Here is an 18,415-nt window from a genome sequence, read left to right on the forward strand (position 1 = left end):
TACAGGGGCGGAGCCTGACCTCGGAGCTGCACAGACGCGAATGCCGCAAGCTCCTGCTGAACTGGTGAAATTTGAGGCAAAATCGGCGGCTATGGAGCCCACAGACTCACTGGAGTGCACTTCCCACACTAGGAATGCACCACTGACCAGAATGATGCCTAATAGACGCCAGTCGGAACCGGGCAACCGGAACGCCATGTGTGGCCTACTGGAGAAGGAGCTGGGGGGAGGCGGCCGCTCCCTTCGGAGCCGGCCCCAACAAGCGACACTGAGGATCTCCTGCTCCCACCCCCCCCCCCCCCCCAGACCGGTGGGGGTTATCCTGGTCCCCAGTGGAAGCACAGCTCTCACCCTACCGCAACTGCACATTGAGCATAGCAGCAACAAAGTGGATCCCAGACCACACAAGATGGCGGAGGGCTCTCCACAGACTTCGCTGGCCCCCAGCCAAACATATCAGACACACCTCGAATCTTTCGACCTCAGGCTGGAGGTAATATTTCAAGCCTTTTGGAACAAACTGCAGGCACGCCTTATCCTTAACCAGCCTACACAGGGGTCGAGGAGAGGCCCAAAGGACTTGGCGGTGTTGTAGAATTATTAACCCCTTATAACTTATATCCATTATTAGGCCCCTTATAAACTATATAATCCTTACTGGGCCCCTTTTAATACTATATTCTCATATTCAGCTCTCATGCCTCGTAGTTTAAACTTTACAAGATTCCTTTGTTCATAGAAACAGCATGTCAGCAGAAAATGCTAGAATCTTCTGATTCAAAGAACACACTGTAGCAGATAGTATTGATAGAGTGTATAATTGCCAAAGAGGCCTTGAGAATACTGAGGATACTAACCTTGAAAGACTAAAAGTACCAGCTACTCTTTATGGATAGCTGCCAAAATGCCCCCTCCCATCGAAAGAACTCCTCGTGCTAGCAAGATGGCGCTGAAATCTGGAGGAGAACTTTATGACGTCAGTTATGATGTAAGACGTAACACCCAACAGGGAGGGCATTTAACTAACCACTTCTTCTCTTAGCCAATTGACAATGTTTCCCCACTTTTTATCTTGATTTTACAATGATGTAATTTTATCTTTAAAAAGGACTTGCAAGCCTGCTTTGTTCAGATGCTAATAAATTTCCTGAAGTTCTTTCATTTAACCTGAACCTTGTGTCAGTGTGAATTTACTTCTGCGTATACGCAATTTAAACATCTCTAATTTGGACAGGAACAGATAGTCATTCAAACTTCTTTGTTTGCTTAAAAGATTCCCTTATCAGCGGGAAAGCTCACTACGGGCAGAACGCCTACCCTAGCAGCTCAAAAAGTTAAGATGGCGCCACTACAGAGGTCTGCATGGAAGCCTGCACTCAAGACCGCACAGAAGCGCAATCCTGGAAAGCAGCTTAACCCCTTAAGGACAGAGCTTCTGAAGCTTGTCTTTCACTTAATGACACAAGCATTTTTTGCATTTTTTTGCTGTTTGCGTTCAACTGCAATTTGCATTTTACTAATTTATTGCACCGACGCATATTATATACCGTTTTTTAAAGGACAGAACGGGCTTTAATTTGATGTAACAAATATTTACTACAGAGGCCTGCATGGAAGCCTGCACTCAAGACCGCACAGAAGCGCAATCCTGGAAAGCAGCTTAACCCCTTAAGGACAGAGCTTCTGAAGCTTGTCTTTCACTTAATGACACAAGCATTTTTTGCATTTTTTTGCTGTTTGCGTTCAACTGCAATTTGCATTTTACTAATTTATTGCACCGACGCATATTATATACCGTTTTTTAAAGGACAGAACGGGCTTTAATTTGATGTAACAAATATTTACATAAATGCTTATTTATTACTAAAAAATACAGAAAAATGCAAAAAAAATGAAAAATCGTGATTTTTATTAACAGTTTTTGCAATAATAATGTGTGCACAATTAGTGCAGGTTAAGGAAAGTAATTAAAATAAATTCATTTAGTTGTTCTGATTTACAGAATATATAATGTGTCTGGGATTTTAAGTTTTTTTTGGTAGTTACAGGTCACAAAGCACAAGGAGTAAAATAAACTTTTAATGTGGAGCGATTTTAGAATTTGGTATGTTTGTCTTGTAAGCTTAATAGCCATGAAAGAAAACAAAATTGCCACACAAAAGTATATATTTATATAAAGTAGACACCACAGGCTATTTACCTAAGGTTACATAGTTACATAGTTACATAGTTAGATAGCTGAAAAGAGACTTGCGTCCATCAAGTTCAGCCTTCCTCACACCTGGTTTTTGCTGTTGATCCAAAAGAGAAGAAAAAAAAAAAAAAAAAAACCCAGTTTGAAGCACAATTTTGCAACAAGCTAGGACAAAAAATTCCTTATTGACCCCAGAATGGCAGTCAGATTTATCCTTGAATCAAGCAGTTATTACCCTACATTGAAAGATTATATCCTTGAATATTCTGTCTTTGCAAGTATGCATCTAGTAGCTGTTTGAACATCTGTATGGACTCTGATAAAACCACTTCTTCAGGCAGAGAATTCCACATCCTGATTGTTCTTACAGTAAAAAAACCTTTCCTTTGCCTTAGACGAAATCTTCTTTCTTCCAGTCTAAACGCATGGCCTCGTGTCCTATGTAAAGTCCGGTTTGTGAATAGATTTCCACACAATGGTTTGTATTGGCCCCGAATATATTTGTATAATGTTATCATATCCCCTCTCAGGTGACGTTTTTCTAAACTAAATAGGTTTAAATTTGTTAACCTTTCTTCATAGCTGATATGTTCCATTCCTTTTATTAATTTTGTAGCCCGCCTCTGCACTTTTTCTAGTGCCATGATATCCTTCTTTAGAACAGGTGCCCAAAATTGCACAGCATATTCAATATGTGGTCTTACCAGTGATTTATAGAGTGGCAAAATGATATTCTCGTCCCGAGAATGAATGCCCTTTTTCATGCATGACAATACCTTACTGGCCTTGGCCACTGCTGATTGACATTGCACATTGTTGCATAGTTTGTTGTCTATAACAATTCCCAAGTCCTTTTCATGTGTTGTTATCCCTAATTCGCTTCCATTAAGGGTATACGTTGCTTGTGTATTCTTTACGCCGAAGTGCATAACTTTGCATTTTTCAACATTAAATTTCATCTGCCATTTGAGTGCCCAGTCCTCCAGTCTATCTAAATCCTTCTGCAGCAAAGTAATATCTTGCTCACATTGTATTATTTTACAACGTTTTGTGTCATCTGCAAACACTGAAACATGACTTTCAATGCTGTCTTCAAGATCATTTATAAAAATGTTAAATAGAAGGGGTCCCAGAACAGACCCCTGAGGGACACCACTTGCCACCTCTGTCCAGCTTGAAAATTTACCATTAACGACAACTCTTTGTATTCTGTTTTTAAGCCAATGTTCTACCCAAGAACAAGCATTTTCATCGAGACCGATTTCCTTGAGTTTGAACACTAATCTTTTGTGTGGAACTGTATCAAATGCCTTGGCAAAATCCAAATAGATCACATCCACTGCAACACCCTGATCTATACTTCTACTTACTTCTTCGTAGAACGCAATCAAGTTAGTTTGACATGACCTGTGCTTCATAAAACCGTGCTGATTTTTGCTGATAACCATATTCTTCTCAAGGAATTCTTGAATATTATCCCTTAATAACCTTTCAAATATTTTACCAGCCACAGAAGTTAAGCTCACAGGTCTATAATTTCCAGGCAAGGATTTTGAACCCTTTTTGAATATAGGAACCACATCTGCCTTCCTCCAATCCTCCGGAACACTTCCTGAAAGAAAAGAATCTTGAAAGATTAAAAACAGAGGTTCACTTATTTCTACACTTAGTTCCTTAAGTACACGTGGATGGATACCGTCAGGCCCTGGAGCTTTGTTTATATTAACTTTCTTTAGTTGCTGCAGCACATTGTCTTGAGTTAACCAATTACAATTATTCTGCAAGTTTTTAGTAGCAATCATTTGCACATCTATTGCCATGGGTTCTTCTTTAATATATACGGAGGAGAAATAGTTATTTAGAATTCCTGCATTTTCTTGGTCTTCATTAACTAACACCCCCGATTCAGTTTTAAGTGTACCTATACTTTCATTTTTGTTTTTTTTGGAATTTATGTACCGTATATACTCGAGTATAAGACGAGTTTTTCAGCACATTTTTTGTGCTGAAAAACACTCACTCGTCTTATACTCGAGTCAGTTGTCTGTATTATGGCAATTTTCATTGCCATAATACAGACAAGGACCGGGGGCTGTCAGGAAGCTGTAACTTACCTTCACCGCAGCTCCTGTCAGCTCCCTTCTCTCTCCTCCGTCCGTGCAGCTCCCAGGTCAGCTTCCTCTGCAACTCTCGCGAGAGCCGCGGGGTCAGAGCGTTGCCACGGGTTACCGTGGCAACGCTCCGCGCGGCTGCGAGAGTTGCAGAGGAAGCTGACCTGGGAGCTGCACGGACGGAGGAGAGAGAAGGGAGCTGAAAGGAGCTGCGGTGAAGGTAAGTTACAGCTTCCTGACAGCCCCCCTCCTACAGCCCATCCACTGGACCACCAGGGAGTGAGAGCCCCCCTCCCTGGCCAGCTAACAAGCAGGGAGGGGGGACGAAAAAAAAAGAAAATAATAATAAAAAAACAATAATAATAACATAAAAAAATATATAGATTACAATAATAATTAAATAATAATAATAATTAATAAAATGCCCACCCCCACCAATGCTCTGCACTCACACACACACTGCACTCACACACACACACACACACTGCATTCATACACACACTGCACTGCATTCATTATATACACGCACTGCATTCATTATATACACACTGCACTCATACATACACACTGCACTCATACATACACACTGCACTCATACATACACACTGCATTCACACTGCACTGCATTCATTATATACACACTGCACTCATACACACACACTGCACTCCATTCATTATATACACACTGCATTCATACATACACTGCATACACACTGCATTCATACATACACTGCATACACACTGCATTCATACATACTCTGCATACACACTGCATTCATACATACACACTGCATTCATTATATACACACTGCACTCATATACACACTACACTGCATTCATTATATACACACTGCACTCATATACACACTACACTGCATTCATTATATACACACTGCACTCATACAGACACACTGCACTCATATACACACTGCACTCCATTCATTATATACACACTGCACTCACACACTGCACTCATATACACACACTACACTCATACACACACTGCACTCATATACACACTGCACTCCATTCATTATATACACACTGCACTCATACACACACTGCATTCATACATACACACTGCACTCATACATACACACTGCATTCACACTGCACTGCATTCATTATATACACACTGCACTCACACACTGCATTCATTATATACACACTGCACTCATACACACACTGCACTGCATTCATTATACACACACTGCACTCATACACACACTGCACTCATATACACACACTGCACTCCATTCATTATATACACACTGCATTCATACACACACTGCATACACACACAGCATTCATATACACACTGCATTCATACACACACACACACACACACACACACACACTGCATTCATTATATACACACACTGTAAATAAATATTCAGTTAATATAACTTTTTTAGGATCTAATTTTATTTAGAAATTTACCAGTAGCTGCTGCATTTTCCACCCTAGTCTTATACTCGAGTCAATAAGTTTTCCCAGTTTTTTGGGGTAAAATTAGGGGCCTCGGCTTATATTCGGGTCGGCTTATACTCGAGTATATACGGTACTTAAAAAATGCTTTGGGGTTGGTTTTGCTCTCTTTAGCTATCATTTTTTCATTTTGAAGTTTAGCAAGTTTAATTGCCTTTTTGCACGCATTATTTGCTTTCTTATATCTTTTATAAGATGCATCTGATTTGTCTGATTTAAATGCTTTAAATGCCCTTTTCTTATTTTTAATCTCTTGTTTTACTTCTCTACTAAGCCACATTGGTTTTAATTTGTTTCTTTTATACTTATTTCCCAATGGTACATACTGAGAAATGTACCTTTCTAATATTTGTTGGAAGATGATCCATTTATCCTCAGTGTTCTTTTCACTAAAGAGTTTATGCCAGTCAATATATTGTAAAGCTTCCCTTATCTTATTGAAATTGGCCTTTTTAAAATTATATGTTTTAGTATACCCCATGTGCTTTTGTTTTTTTGAGTTTATTTCAAAGGACACTATATTGTGATCACTATTTCCCAAGTGCTCACCTACTTGAATGTTGGTCAAAAGATCAACGTTGTTTGTTAAAACCAGGTCCAGACAAGCGTCCATTCTAGTTAGTGCTTGTACAAGTTGTGACATGAAGTTGTCATTTAACAAGTTTAAAAACCTAATTCCCTTTGCTGAGCTACTAGTCCATATGTCCCAATTTATGTCTGGGTAATTAAAATCTCCAATAATTAAAGTGTTACCAAGATTTGCAGCTTTCTCAATTTGCTCAAACAGCTGTTGTTCCTCGTCAATATTAACATTAGGTGGTTTATAACATATCCCAACCAATAGTTGGTTTCCCTTCTTTTCCCCCAAGCAGATATTTACCCATAAAGCTTCCACATTTTCCTCATCACATTCAATTTGCTTAAGATTTGGCTTTAAATCATGGTTGACATACAAACATACCCCACCACCCTTCTTGTTTTTCCTATCCTTCCTAAATAATGTGTACCCATTTAAGTTAACTGCCCAGTCATGTGTCTCATCCCACCATGTTTCAGTTATGCCTATTATATCATATTGTTTAGTGTATGCTAATGCCTCTAGTTCCCCCATTTTGTTATTTAGGTTGTTTTGACACTTTCTACGTAGCCATTTTACCGCCAACCTCTGCTAAATATTGGAGTAAAATTGTGTTTTTTGGGGGTTTTGGCACCCAAATTTATAACAAAGAACTTCTCATGTGTATTTTTTAAAGTTGGTGTGTGCTATTCCTGTACAAAGTTTTATTATGTGTTCAGTTACTTCTGCTGAGTACAACGGTACCCCCATTGTATGTCTTTGGCACTATTTTGTGAAGCTACAGTGCCATATAGGAGACCTGTCCTTTTCAGTATTCACAGTAGAATTTTGAGAGACGGATTTAATGAGCCTATGCTTCCATTTGGGGTATTATAACAGTTTGACTGTTCAAAAAAAACCCACAAAGGCCTACCATTTGTAAAAGTAGACACTCCAGGGTATCTCATAAGGTGCATATTGTGCCTTAACATGCCCCCATTTTTTTACCATTACATGCCAAAGTATGTGGTAAAAAATAATTTTGTGCATTTTTTACATACGGATTGCATTTTTGCTGGGCATTTTGTATATTTCATGTGTGCCACTAAGTTCAAACCCCCCAAATTATGCTCAGCTAAGTCTTCTGAGTAAAAAGACATCCCCAATTAATGTCTTTGGCACTATTTTGTGGAGCTACAGTGCCATATTGGAGACCAAGCCATATCAGTTTTTACAGAACTTTGGATTTTGACGCTGGGCCTATGTGCAATTTCCAAGCATCTTCGCAGGTTTTAAATTCAAACTACCCCACAAAGGCCTACCATTTCTTAAAGTAGACACCCCAGGGTATTTCAAAAGGCATATTTTGAACCTTAGCGTGGGATAATTTTTCCGCTAGCTTGTACCAGGTGTAGTGGTCATAAGCGTTTTTTCTGCCTTTTTGACACACAAAGTGAGTTTGCACAGTATATTTTGCAAACCTTATGTGTGCTACGACTGTATAATACTTCATATGTTGCTCAGCTATGTCTGCTGAGTACAAAAATACCCCCGTATGTACCTTTGCCAGGTATATGTGGACATCGGAGGGGCACATTTGGGACATAGTCATTCCAGTTTTTTTCAAACTTTTAATTTTTACGCTGTGCCCATGTCCCATTTTAGAGTATTTTACCAGGCTATATAATTCAAACTACCCCACAAAGGCATACCATTTCTTAAAGAAGAGATCCCAGGGTATTTCAAAAGGCATATTTTGAACCTTAGCGTGGGATCATTTTTCCGCTAGCTTGTACCAGGTGTAGTGGTAATGAGCGTTATTAAATGTATTTTTTAACTTTTTAAAACTTTTTTTACTTTTTAAAACTATTTTTTAAACTTTTGTTATGCTTATTAATTTTTTTAAAGTTTCTTAAACTTTCGTAAAACTTTTTTTTACAGATTTAACATTTTTCAAAGCTTTTTTTTTTACCGTTAACCCCTAACTAGCAGTAAGCAGCACTAACAGTAAATTCCCCATTTTCCCATAACTACCACCCACCCCAGCTAGCAAAATATTTAATTATACAATATTTAAATTAGTTAATTAAATAAATTTAACCCCTGAGGGTTAAAAAATAAATAAAAGTTTAGCGTCAGGGGTTAAAAAAAATTAGATCACAGTATAATACTGTGATCTGCATTTTGATCACTGTAGGCAGTGATCGACTGGCAGGGAAGGGGTTAATTTTTATTTGGACTTTTGTAAAGGGTTTATTTTTTTAAATTTTTTACTTAAACGTTATTAAAACTTTTTTTAACTTAATTTTTTAACTTTTTAAAGCTTATATTAAAACTTTTTTTAACGTTAACCCCTAGTTAGCCTAACACTAAATCCCCCAATTCCCCACTAACTTCCACCCTCCCCAGCTAGCTAAATTTATAATTTTTAAATATTTAAATTAATTAATAAAATAAATTTAACCCCTGAGGGTTAAAAAAAAAAAAGAATTAACCCTCAGGGGTTAAAAAAAATTAAAAAAAATCGGGGCGGGGCCTGACAGCCAAGATGGCCGGTCGAGCTTTCTGAGAACTCCTGCACCTGCGGGAGCAAACACGACAATTTGGACCGAGATAATAGCCTCAGCAACTCGGGGAGCTCGGACACCGATGCAGAATCAAACCGGGAACAGGGGGATACCTTACCTGACCCGCAGTGGCGTACACACAACCCATGGGGCCCCGGTGCGAAAACAGATCTGTGGCCCCCCCCCCCCCGCTTACTCTGCGCGGGCTGGGGCCGCAACACATGGCGGGCGGGCACCTGGTCGCAGGGCTGCGACCCGTGCGACCGCGGTATGTACGCCAGTGCATGCATAAACACATACACTTAAAGGACCACTACAGACACCCAGATCAAATCAGCTCAATGAAGTGGTCTGGGTGCCAGGTCTCTCTAGTTTTAACCCTGCAGCTGAAAACAGCAGTTTCAGAGAAACTGCTATGTTTCACTGAGGGTTAATCCATCTCTAGTGGCTGTCTCATTGACAGCCGCTAGAGGATTTTCTGCGATTCTCACTGTGAAAATCACAGTGAGAAGACGCTGAACGTCCATAGGAAAGCATTGAGTAATGCTTTCCTATATGGGCGGTTTGAATGCGTGCGTGGCTCTTGCCACGCATGTGCATTCGGAGCTGAGAGGCGGATCGGGACGGAGAGATCCCCAGCGCCAAGGGAGCCCGGCGCTGGAGAAAGGTAAGTGCTTTAGACACACACACACACACACACTCTCATGAACAGACGCACACATTTACTGACAGACACACACTCAGTGACAGACGCACACAAACATACTCAGTAACAGACACACACACTAACACTAACACACTCTAAAACTAACACACTCACTAACACTAACACACTCACTAACACACTCACTAACACACACTCACTAACACACACTCACTCACTCACACTCACTCACTAACACACTCACTCACTAACACACACACAAACTAACACAAACTAACACTAACACACTCACTAACACACTCACTAACACTAACACACTCACTAACACACTCACTAACACACTCACTAACACTAACACACTCACTAACACACTCACTAACACACTCACTCACACTAACACACTCACTAACACACTCACTCACACTCTCACTAACACACTCACTAACACTAACACACTCACTAACACTAACACACTCACACTCACTCACTAACACTCTCACTAACACACTCACTAACACACTCACTAACACACTCACTCACTACCACTCTCACTAACACACTCACTAACACACACACACACACACACACTCACTAACACACACTCACACACACTCACTAAACACACACACACACGTTTTTTCTGTTTTTTTTTTTTTTATTTAATCCCCCCAGCCTCCTTACCTGTGTGAGAGCTGGGGGGATTCCCTGGGGTCCAGTGGTGTTGCTGGTCACCCGGCTGGCGGGCGCGCGAGGGAGCACTGTCCCCTGGGTGCTCCCTCTTCAGCTCCCTCGCGCGCCGCGTACTGATACCGGAGCTCCGGCTCCGGCTCCGGTTTCAGTGCGGTGCGCGAGGGAGCTGAAGAGGGAGCACCCAGGGGACAGTGCTCCCTCGCGCGCCCGCCAGCCGGGTGACAGCAGGGCCAGCCTCGGGGGGCCCGGAGGTGGCCGGCTCCTGGGCCCCCCAGCAGAAGAGGCTGGCCCTGTGGGTACATACCGGGTCGCAGGGGCGGCCGGGCCCCCTGGTGGGCCGGGCCCGGTCGCAGCCGTGACCCCTGCGACCCTGGTATGTACGCCACTGCTGACCCGGTACACCAAGCGACCACAGCAACCGGCCATGCGGCCTACTCTGGAGCTGGGCCTGGAGCCTGGGGGAGGCGGCCGATCCCCCGGCAAGGGACACGCTCACATACAAGAGTCCACAATAGCCCTGCAACCCCCCCCCGGACGGTTACCCCCACAACTCAGCCTGTATCCCAACGGACCCGAGATGCCCCTGAAACTGCCGCCGCAGTAGCACTTACGCAACTCAGGGTGAGCACAGGGAACCCAAGCGACTACCCCTCAGACCACACCGATTATGCCGCAAGGTTGGACGCGATTTTCACAGCGTTTTGGGACGAACTCGAGCGGCGCAGACAGCAACATGCCACACTTAACCATGGCACCCGCTCATTAACACACTCACGTGGAGCACTCAAAATGGCCGCTACGAGCAGACCCCGGCGCCCGAAGGGACCGCGACACCGCCCAACCCCACACATTAAGCTGAAGGCGCGTGCAACCAACCGGAGCAGCAGAACTCCCTTGGGACAGGGAACTCGACTGGACCGAGCAAATACCCAATCTACAGCCCAGCGCCAACGCAGACCCACCTACCCACCTCAGAGAGGCTCTACTACAAGCCGACCCGGTGGAGACCCACCAGCAGCCGCACAGAGGCGGGAACCGACATGGAGCACGCTTCAGCTAAACAAGCCTCGGAGAGACCAAACCCTGATCGTTCAACCACGTTGCCTAACATCAGACTGTCAAAACTTGGCATGCCCCGGTGCGGGCAGGGACTCTGCCTTACCGTTGCAAGGTATAGGGTGGCTGTGGACTGCGATATGGGTGTCACAGGGGGTCCCATCAGCCCTACTTTGCTGAATGTGGACGAACTGTCATGCTAACTCTTGTTACCTCCTGTCTTCCTTGCACTCTGGGCTCAACTAGGACCCTCAATTGCTTACCTAAAGTCCGGTTATATTTTCTCTGGGGACAGCCTGGATATCAGCTTCAATTTACTAAGCACCTACTATTACAGCCATATGTTTTGCCTTTTAAGCTGCAACACCTTGAGTACTTTCATACTTGTCCATCTGCCTGCAGGTCTCTATTAATCTAGCATGTACCCAATTGACCCTACCCTCTGGCAGGTGCTATCAACACCAAACATGTCCCCGTAATTGTAGCTTACAGTTATTTCATTAATTGGTTGTGTTCTTTTTTTTTTTTTTGTAATACATCTGAGATATATCCGTATACCATCACTATTAATTTACATACGGTTAAAAATGTTTATAGCTTGTACCAAACGATAACAAAAAGAAAAATTGTGCAGTTCCTTAGTGCCAAATTGAAGCCCATGGAACAGTGAAACATGGGAGTGGGCCTTGACAAGGCCAGGAAGTAGGCAGGTGGAAAAGGTTTGGGATGTTCAGGGCGGGGCTAAGTAGGGGAGGAGTCAGGTAGTGTAAATAGGCGGCCATCTTAAGTGAGGAGCCAGTTAATCTGAATTGCACTGACCTGTCACTTGTGGCTGGTCGGCGGAGTTCTTTTTTCTTTTTCTCCCTCTGCAGGTAATGGCGTCCCTAGAGGAGATTCTGGACGGAGTTCGGGCGGCGGTTCGTGATCGAGGACTGGCGTGGCTGCATGAACAGATCGGGGCTGCTGCCACCCACGCGGAGGGACCGGAGAGGAGGTCGGCGCGGAGGACCAGGCCGCCACAGAGGTTGAGCCCGGGAGAGGCCCCAGCGGCCCGGCGGCGGAGGAGCCCTTCAGCGGTCGGCGGTTCGGAGGCCGGACCGAGCACGGCGACGGCGGAGGGAATGCGGCAGGCGCCTTCGGGCGGACCCGCCGGGCAGGCGACTGTGGGCGCAAAACGGAGGCCACGAAGTCAGAAGGCACCCCGCGTAATGGCGGCCGGCGGGACAGCGGAAAGAGGGACTGCGGCACCTCCAGTGGACCATGCGGCTGCGGATGGGTTCACCCACGCGGCCAGTGGGCAACGGACTGAGCGTCCCGGTGAGTCAACCTCCAGCGGTATCACTGAGGGGCAAGGTGGGAATACTAGTCGGTTTACTACCGCACCAGCGGTCCGCCAGGCAGTGCGGGGAGACCAGGCCAGCAAGGGATCCGAAGGGGCGGCCGGAGGGAGGGCCAGGACTGAGATCAGTAGACTAGGAGTAGAGGACAGCGGAGCGGGTCGGGCGGCTCAGAGGGTCTCTGGAGCTAGGAAAGCGACAGGCGGCCTATCCTTAGGGGCTAGGGCAGAGTCAGACGGGGCGGCCGGTGGGGGGCCAGGCGCAGCGGCTATGGGAGAGCCTGTGGTGTCAGCACGATACCGGGGAACTAGAGATGGCAGTATAGAGCGGGGGGGCCCATCCGGCTGCCCTCAGGTACGGCCTAGTGAAAAGGAAGCGGCCGCAAAGGGCCGGGGCGGCCAGCGGCGCAGCAGCAGCGCCAGGTGCAGCAGTGACAGGAGCTGGTCGGGAGGACGGGACAGCAGGGACAGGAGCCATTCACGGCTAGGCCGCAGTGAGTCCAGGTTCAGCGTCAGGGAGAGGAGAAGGAGGTCCAGGTCTGAGGAGGGGAGGCGGAGCAGAAGGCACAGTGGATCGATATCTTCAGAGAGGAGCTTCAGGGAGCAGCGACGGGGAGAGCTCAGCAAGGGAGGTCGGAAAGAGCAGTGGAGAGGATCCAGGGCAGTCGGTGAAGAGCGTAGGGAGGAAGGGCGGGTAGGGAGCTACTCGGGCAGACTACCCAGGATGTCTTCTCCTTACAGGTCGCGGAGTAACTCACCAGCGGTTCCGAGGAGGGACCAGGCGGGCAGGAGTCGGCGTCTACTGGGAGCTCCAGTGTCAGAAATGGCGGATGGAGGGACAGCAACCCCGCGGCCTGCGGCGGCCAGGGGCATCAGCGGTGAGTCTACCTCTACACCACACCCGGGGACATTCATACATTGTTTGAAATCGTTTATAGATTCGTGGTCAGAGGATAGGGAGCCACTTAGGTTCGATAGGGTTTGGTCAGCAGGTGAAGGCAGTGGGTCGGGGTTGGTGGGGGTATCCTCAGGAGTGACAGGTGGTACTAGGGAGGAAACGCGTCCCACTGATAAGCCTGACGGATCAGCGGTGGGGGACGGGGTACTCGACGTGACGGGGGGGGACATTACGGAGGCAGCACGTCAGAATGTACATGTGTCCTTCGCGGGGCCGTTGGGTTGCCATTTGAAAGGGGAGGTGAAGGAGAAGATTGCGAAAGGGGAATTCGTGGAAATATTTTCCCTTCTTCCCCTGGAGGAATTCTTAGATTTAAAAGAGGAGGACAAGAAAGACGCCAAGAAGGAGGAGGAGGAGAAAAGGCGGAGGTATCGCAAGATACCGAAGACCTTCGGCAACTGGCTGCGAGCCTTTTGCATTTTGGCCAGTGTTATTGGGGAGAAGCGGCCGGAGTGCTGCTCCCAGTTGTTTTGTTACTTGGACGGAATCGGGGACGCATACCGCACCTATGGAGGGTTGGCATGGTGGAGGTATGACGAGCAGTTCCGCCAGCGACTGGCGGCCAACCCTTCCATGCGCTGGGACCAAATGGACCTGCCGCTTTGGATGCGGTTAATGATGGCGCAAAAGAGTGCGCCCTTTCCAGGGACTGCCGGCACCGCTCCCGGGGGGGCGGTGGCGGCAGGTCAAAAGAAAGGTGCCTGCTGGGCCTTCAACGAAGGACAGTGTAAGTGGGGATCCGCTTGTAGATTCCGGCACGAATGCTCAGGGTGCGGCGGGAACCACGGGGTCAACAGGTGCTTCAAGAAAGGTAAGTCGGCCACAGGGGGAGGAGCAGCGGGAGCGGCCGCTCCCACAGCTCCCGCTGGGGGTGTCACCAGTGAAGGTAGGCGCGATGTTGCCTTGGCTAAGGCAATACGCTGATCAGGCTGTGGCAGAATTCCTTCGGGCGGGATTTGCCGAGGGTTTCAAAATTCCCTTCAAAGCCACGGGGCCGGGGGCACCTTGTGAGAACCTCAGGTCGGTCAGGGAACACCCGGGGGTTGTGCGGGAGAAGTTGGCCAAGGAGGTGCAAGCTGGGAGGATGGCAGGGCCATTTCCGGCTCCGCCCTTGGCGAATTTGAGGTTGTCACCATTGGGGGTGGTTCCCAAGAAGGAAGAGGGAAAGTTTCGTCTGATTCATCATTTATCGCACCCGAAAGGGTCTTCGGTGAATGATGACATCGACGCCGACCTATGCTCGGTCTCCTACACGTCATTCGACAAAGCCGTCGAGCTGGTTAGGAGAGCGGGGCGTGGGGCGCTGATGGCCAAGGTGGACGTGGAGGCGGCTTTTCGGCTGCTGCCCATACACCCGGACTGTCACCACCTGTTGGGGTGTCACTTTGAGGGTGCAATCTTCGTGGACTTGTGTCTGCCTATGGGTTGTTCCATCTCTTGTGCTTACTTCGAGAGGTTTAGTACCTTCTTGGAATGGGTGGTGCGCACGGAATCGGCCGGGGGTGCTGTAGTGCACTACCTGGATGATTTTCTGTGTGTCGGCCCACGGGACTCTGAGCGGTGTGCTCAGGTACTGAGGGTTTTTCAGCGGGTGGCGCATACCTTTGGGGTGCCGTTGGCGGGGGACAAGACGGTGGGCCCCACCACGTGCCTTAGCTTCTTGGGTCTCGAAATTGATTCGGAGCTCGGGGAATGCAGGCTGCCTAGGGATAAGCTGCGGCATCTGCGACAGCTAGTGGACGTGGTCAAGGGGGCAAGGAAGGTGACCTTGCGGGGGCTCCAGTCCCTCGTGGGGAGCCTTAATTTTGCGTGCAGGGTGATCCCCATGGGGAGGATATTTTGCCGGAGGTTGGCGCAGGCAACGAGTGGGGTGCGGCGGCCGTCGCACTACATTCGGGTGTCGGCCGAGATGAAGGACGATTTGGGGGTTTGGGAACAGTTTTTGGGCAATTTTAACGGGACAGTGTTCTTTCGGGAACCGACGGTGTCGTCGGCAGCAATGAAGTTGTTTACAGACGCTTCCGGCAGTGTTGGTTTTGGGGCCTACTTGGCAGGTAAGTGGTGCGCGGAGGCGTGGCCGGAACCGTGGAAGGTGAGTCCTCTGATTAAGAACTTGGCGTTCTTGGAGTTGTTTCCCATCGTTGTAGCGGTGGTACTCTGGGGTACGGAGTTGGCTGACAAAAAGGTGGTATTCTACTCCGATAACATGGCGGTAGTGCAAGCGATCAATAGCTTGACCGCCTCGTCGCCCCCGGTAGTACGCCTGCTTCGACAATTAGTACTTAGTTGTATGTCATTCAACATAGTGTTCAGGGCTAGGCACATCCCGGGGCTCCAGAACGTGGTGGCTGACTCACTGTCTCGTTTTCAGTGGGAACGCTTCCGGGAGGCTGCGCCGGACGCGCTGGCCCAGGGTCAGGAGTGCCCGGGTGTGATGTGGCAACTCGGGACGGCCTGCTTGGAGACTGTGTGAGGAGGTCACTGGCGCCGAGCACGTGGGCGTCCTACGTAAAGGTTTGGAAACTGTGGGACGAGACGGTGGCTCAGGTGAGTAGCGCCCCTACGGAGGGGCAACGCTTGGATGCACTTTTGTGGTTACTCTGTCGACTGTTCGCGGCTCAGGCGTCGCCTGCCATGGTGGATAGGCATCTCTCTGCCTTGGCTTTCCTGTTTAAGTTCAATGGCTGGGTTGATGATACCAAACACTTCCTGGTCCGTCAGGCAGTGAAGGGATTCAAGAGGGGGAAGAAAACGGTAGACTCGCGTAGACCAGTGTCCTTTGAATTGTTGCGGGAGCTGGTGGGCGTTCTTCCGGGTATTTGCAGCTCCACATTTGAGGTGTCGTTGTTCACGGTGGCATTTGTGTGGGCTTTTTTCGGGGCTTTTCGGATCGGGGAGTTGGTGAGCGCAAACAAGAAGGGCCTTGGGGGTCTTCAGCTCACAGATGTGGAGGTTCGCGAGGACAGGGTGCGAATTCAGTTACGCCGTTCGAAGACGGACATTTTTGGCAAAGGTTGCGCAGTTGTGCTGTTCGGGTTGCCTGGGTCAGGGGTGTGCCCAGTTGAAAAGGGGTCGGAGTACCGGGCATTGCGCCCGGGGGTGATGGTTGCTTCTTGGTGCACCAGGATGGCTCGGCCCTGTCGCGCTTCCAGTTCGCGAGGGTGTTTAGGATGGGGGTAAGTAAGCTGGGCCTAGAGCCAGGGCAATTTGGGACTCACTCCTTTAGAATTGGGGCGGCAACTGAGGCCGCACGGCTGGGACTGGGGGACGAGAGGATTAAACGCATAGGGAGGTGGGAATCCTTGCGTTTTAGATCATACGTTAGACCAGATAGGCTGGTGTGAGCAGGGAGATGGGATGCTGTGATGGAAGTGGAATCCATCTGTTTGGTATTAACGTGTTTTTCTTTGCAGGATGGAAAGTGTGGATCTGGGGCCACTCGTATGTATATTGGGCTCAGAAGAGGGCTGCTGTTCGGAGAAGTGGAGCACAGCTGGGTTTTACTCAAGGAGAAGTGTCGATTTCTTGGTTTGGCTTTAGGGGGTTTAGCTGGCAAAGCCTTAGTAGTTTGTTGTTTAGCAGGTTGGCCGGGGGGTCTGCTCCAGACATAGTTTTATTACACGGGGGTGGGAATGATTTGGGTCTGATTCCGCAAAGGGAGTTGGTTAGACGGATGAAGAGAGACGTGGATCGGCTGTTGGACCTGGTCCCTGGCGTGGTGGTGGTGTGGTCGGAAATGGTCCCCCGTTTCACGTGGCGGCACGCCAGAGATCCAGCTGCAGTGGCTCGATGCAGGGGCAAGGTTAACAGGGCAATGGCGAGTTTTGTGCGGCGATTGGGGGGTATTGTAGTTCGGCATAGGGAACTGGAGGACATGCTTCCGGGCTATTTTAGGAGAGACGGGGTACACTTGTCAGACGTGGGTTGTGACTTGCTCAATCTAGGCTTTCAGGAAGGGATTAGCTTGGCCCTGTTTCAGGGTGGTGGGGGGCGCACATGTCCTTAAGGGATCAAGTCATGTGCTATGGCGGAACAGGGCGTGTTAAAGCCAGGAGTTAGATGGAATTGGGAATGGACAGGCCAAGGCCTAGGCTGGAGTAGGCCAGATGGATTAGATGTTGGTAGGTTCAAGCTCTTCGGTGGCTACGAACCTAGGGGGTAGGGGTGTCTGGGTACACCCCTACAGTTAACAGATGGTTTTGGGGCCTCTCTGGTAGGCCGTGTGTTTATGGTTATATGTTAAGTGAATGTTAATTATTGTTCAAAAGATAGGGTCATTGTCAGGGGTATTGTACGGGGGGATAGTAATATAATGTTAGATGGACAATGACCCTAAATTGTTAATTTATTTATTTATATATTTAATAATTAATAAAGCTGTGGACGTTATAAATCCAACAGATAAATTCGGTGTCAGTGTTTTATTTAAGGTAAACTAAAATGGCACCTGCCGAATAACGACGGTGCATATGTCATGAAGCCCATGGAACAGTGAAACAGGGGAGTGGGCCTTGACAAGGCCAGGAAGTAGGCAGGTGGAAAGGTTTGGGATGTTCAGGGCGGGGCTAAGTAGGGGAGGAGTCAGGTAGTGTAAATAGGCGGCCATCTTAAGTGAGGAGCCAGTTAATCTGAATTGCACTGACCTGTCACTTGTCCCACCCTCCCTCCCTATAGTTGAGTTTTGATCCCGTTTGGTCACAGCGGCGGGAACAGGGCGTGTTAAAGCCAGGAGTTAGATGGAATTGGGAATGGACAGGCCAAGGCCTAGGCTGGAGTAGGCCAGATGGATTAGATG

The sequence above is a fragment of the Pelobates fuscus genome, chromosome 8, assembly GCF_036172605.1.
Source record: "Pelobates fuscus isolate aPelFus1 chromosome 8, aPelFus1.pri, whole genome shotgun sequence".
In the NCBI taxonomy this organism is placed as follows: domain Eukaryota; kingdom Metazoa; phylum Chordata; class Amphibia; order Anura; family Pelobatidae; genus Pelobates; species Pelobates fuscus.